This window comes from Elephantulus edwardii, unplaced genomic scaffold, assembly GCF_000299155.1.
Source record: "Elephantulus edwardii isolate Elephantulus edwardi_28Jun2011 unplaced genomic scaffold, EleEdw1.0 scaffold00100, whole genome shotgun sequence".
Taxonomy (NCBI): domain Eukaryota; kingdom Metazoa; phylum Chordata; class Mammalia; order Macroscelidea; family Macroscelididae; genus Elephantulus; species Elephantulus edwardii.
Genome location: NW_006399850.1, coordinates 8908820 through 8913415, shown reverse-complemented (window position 1 = coordinate 8913415; position 4596 = coordinate 8908820). Strand labels below are relative to the sequence as shown.

Sequence of the window (4596 nt, the reverse complement as noted above, 5' to 3'; positions counted from 1 at the left end):
TTCAGGGCATAAGGTCACTATAAGTTGCAAGCAACTCAATGGTACATAACAACATCAACAAAATCCAAGTATGACTCATTGCAACTCTAGGATTAATCTATTCTGTGCCATCCTCATCATCTGTGATGTACTGGAACTCATTGTCACTATCACTGTGTCAGTCCATCTTTTTGAGTATCTTTCTTTCTTTTCCTGACCTTCCACCTGTTCAAGCATGATGTACCTTTATGAAGAATAGCCTCTACTAACAACATGCCCAAAGTGTGTAAGGTGAAGCTTTATCATCCTTTCTCTAAAGAGCAGTCTGCTGTTTGCACCTTTTTCAAGACGTATCTGCTTGAGCATTTGGCAGTCAATGTAATATTTAGCACTTTTCTCCAACACCACAGCTCAAAATGAATCAGGCACTCCTTAGCCTTTTAATCGACATCATTGTTATTTGGGACTTTTGAAGAGAGAACTCTGTTTTAGAAAAATGCTAAAGATGCTTTAGAAATTATTGAAGGAACCAAAACCAAACAAACAACTCCAAACCCATAGCACCAGTAAGATGGTAAACTGGTTATTTTTTTTAAACTATAAATATAAATCTTAAGAAACCAATTCATGTAAGTTTTATATTAAAGGGATAAGCTAATTCTTGGAATGGAAGGTTAATCTATGCTAACAATCAGGGGAAAGGTGATTTAGATATAAAGGCACAAAATGAGATCAATATCATGACTAAGGAGGTACTGAACTGCGGTGGATTGGAGGCTGAAGAGGGTGACTTTTGGAATGGAAAATATTATAATAGTAGAAATTGTTCTAAAAAGAAGATAGACGATATGGAACATTTCCAATGTTAGGTGAAGCTGAGTTGTGATGAAGCGGGTTGTGGTCAGGTTAATGACACAAGCTAGATTGGGTTGGTAGGTTCAAGTCAAGGAAGGACATGAAAATGTACATAAAGATTTCAGTGTTATTTTTAAAGGAAAAGGAAAATGCATTAAAGATTTGGGGCAGACAGTGACATTATCAAGTCTGCTTTTCAAAATTTAGTTATGGTTCAGGGAATAGCTGAAGGCAAGCAGATCTTGAGGCATCCACTATGAAAAAAAATTAATATTCTAATGCCACTGTAAAATGACTGAATAGAATATTTCAAAAGGCAACTCAAGAAGACAAAGTATAGTATTAAAATAAAATATGCAGAGATCTGGAGTTAGAGATTTAAAACAGAAGAATAAAATTGGTATTTTTGAAGCAGAAAGAATTGAAGAGTCTTGTTTTGCTGATTCTGTTGATTCTCTGTGTAAACTGTTGAAAGATACAGGGAGCATCAAAAGAGGGAAAGCTTATAAAGAGTTGCCAAACAAAAAAGTTTGGTCCATATTTAACCATTTTGGAAGGAAATACTATGGTGTGTTCCAGGATGGGCTTGCTTTCCCAGGTCTGAGAATTTCGCTCCCTTAGCAAGGTGCAGTTTTAACATTTCCCTAGCAGTGCTTTTAATGAAAAATACCTGCATCTTCCTTTTCTGACAGGACCTTACACCGGTCTTGGCTTTCACGGGCATTGCCATATATAACATTCCCTTTTAGCAGAGTGTTTAATAATTTTTGTCAGCAATTGTTTGCATATCTAGGAAATAAAATAGTTCTCTTCTCACATGAAAAGTCAAGAAATGGAGGTACCCTACACCCACCTAAGAGCACTGAACAATGTCAAAAATAGGAAGAGGGTCAGATTTTCTGAATCCTAGATACCAGCTCAATTCACTGAATTGTATTATGTATCACTATTTTATAAGATGTCATTCTACAAATAACAATAAGTTGTTTGACAGCTGAAGAAAAAAAAAAAAAGAAGTAACGGTATAGGAGAAAGAAGTCCAGGCTGCAGTGAAGGCACCTTAGAAGTAAAGTCTAAGCTCTAGAACACAGTTTTAATATAATATTCATAGGGTCACTTCTGGTTGGAATTAATTCAGCAGCAACAGGTTGAGCCTTTTTAGCATAAATTTATGTTTGCTCTTGGTCATCCAGTCGTTAATCTCTAAACATTAAAAAAAGGCACAGAAAGGATTTAAACATACTCATTATGAGAGAAACAAAATAACTTTCCAGAGCGTTCTATGATTAATTTCATAAATTCTACCTGCTTAATTTTATGACGTAACTGGTTGGAATTAGAGCCAACCAAGGCTCAGAAAGCATTTAACAATAGTCAGAAGATGCCAGGCTTGTGGAAAGTAAGGAAAACAACTCCGGAAATCTTAAATGTTAAGATCTAGGGAGGAAAATGTGCAACAATGAATGAATGGAAATCCAAGTTATTTGTAAGCTTTCATTAAACTCTTAATTCAAAACAAAGAATTAACTGACCTTAATATTTTCAATATGGGAATAAACTGGTTGTGGACTTCAAAAAGTAGAGGTCAGGCAAGCCTATAACCAATTAAAATAAAATAAATCTAGGATGAGCAGAATTTTTACAAGATGTGTGAATGTCTTTGGAGTAATTACAATATTCTTTCTCAGAACTGAAGAAAATAAAATTTAAAAAATCCCACAGCCGTGAATATGGATTACATCTTAATACCAAGAAACAAAAATCCTCACTACTGAGCCAATAGGCAATATTATTATAGAAGAAGAAAAGACTGAAGTTGTTAATGATCTTATTTTATTTATATCAACAATCAACATCCCTGCTAAATCAGTCAAGAAATCAAATACATATTGTATTGAGAAAAAAAACTCTACTGTCATGGATCCACCCAAGCCATGATATTTTCAGTTGCTTAGTATGCATCTGGAAGTTGGATAATGAATAAAGACGACTGAGTAAGAATTGGTGCTTTGAATTGTGGTGTTGGCAAAGAGTATTAAACAGACTATGGACTACGAAAAGAACAGAAAAATCTGTCTTGGAGGAAGTACAGCCATTATGGTCCTTCAAGGCAGAAACTTTGTAAAACGTCTCCTCATATGCTCTGTACATGTTATCTGGAGAGGCTAGTCCTTGGAAAAAGATATCATGCCTAGAAATGTAGAGAGGGTCTGTGAAAGAAAAGATGACCCTCACGGACATAGATTTACACAGTAGCTTCAACAATGGGTTTAAGTATGTCAGAGAGCATAAAGATGGTGCAGGAGAGGGTAAGATTCCAATCTTTTGTTCACAGGATCTCTGTGAGTGATAGTAAACTCAATGACGTCTAACAGCAATACCATCACCTCCAGTAACAACTTTTCCATTGTTTTTTGAAGCAAGTCAGTCAAACTTTTTTAGTCTTATTTCAGTGTCCTCAGAATGTGAATGCTATTTTTATTTTGGGAGAAGTTGGTTAGGAGTCAAGGATCAATAATATTCTCTATGGAAGCCAAAACTATGAAATGTTTTTTACTTACTCTCTCAACAGCCAGAATATAGGCCTATAAATTAGCCTTCCCCAATGCATCTGTCTGTGTTTCGCAATCATTTAGGCTGAAAATTACTACAACCTTAACAGGATGGTGTGGATCTTGCAGCAAAAAATTAAAGAAGATTCTCAATTCTGACATCTAGAATGGAGGAAGAAATGTGTATTTTCTTCTGTAAGAATCTAAATTTCTTTTAAAAGTACGCTTTACCTTGGTCTTGACCTGAATAAGGAATTTAAATAGATACTGTCTGAAGCTGAAATATGATTACCTGTGATATTTTTTACTATCCAAAGGCACTTAACTCATAACAAATTAAGTACAGCATTGAGAATAAGATGAATTCTGGAACACTTAGTAGAACCTGTGAGAAACCCACAAAATAGCAATCTTGTGAACAGAAGGGGATACTGAAAAATCAGAATAAGGAAACATGTGCATAAGGATCATATCCTTTTTATTTATTGAATCTGTATATTAAGCAAAGGGTCTGAGAAGAAGAATGCCGTGTCAAGAACAGAGAAAGATTTATCAAAAACGTACAGCATGCAGAATGTAAATGCTTGCTTGCTGAACAGGAATAAGACTTGTAGCACTCACATACAAAGCTCAAAGAGTATAGACTTCAGGAAAGATTATACCTTAGTAAAGAAAATAAAAATCCTCACAATTGTACCTATAAGCAACATCATAATAAATGGTGAAATGATTGAAGTTGTCCATGATTTTTACTTTGTTCCACAACACCCATGGTAGTTGCAGTCGATCAAAAGGTACGTTGCATTGGACACATCTGCTGTCAGAAGTCTCTTTAAGGCATCCTCTTTAACCATATCTTCACTGTACAGCACATCTAAGAATGTCTGAAGCAGGTTCCCAGGCTGTTCTAAGTCACTATAAGGATCTGACCACCATCTGGAGCTCCTTCTTCTTATCACACAGATATTTTTGTAGCACTTTTTCGTGTGCTTTCAGCACTTCAACATCCACTCTGAGGGGATTCTCAAATAAAATTGCTGACTAGCAGAGAGTCATCATGAAGACCGGAACTAATGAGTTGAAGATACCTGCTACTCACTCCGATTAGTCTCCATGCAGTCACACACTGGCTCCTTAGTGCTGTCCTCCTTGATTAGTTTCTCCAGCTGCCTGTTCAGCTCCCCTGAGGGGAAACCTTCTGACCGGGGGG

At 36.0% G+C, this 4596-nt stretch overlaps 1 pseudogene; it reads right to left on the bottom strand.

The window, feature by feature from the left end:
- The window catches only part of LOC102868808, a 163474-nt pseudogene extending 159234 nt beyond the window's left edge, over window positions 1-4240 (bottom strand).
- Window positions 4241-4596: the final 356 nt, after the last annotated feature.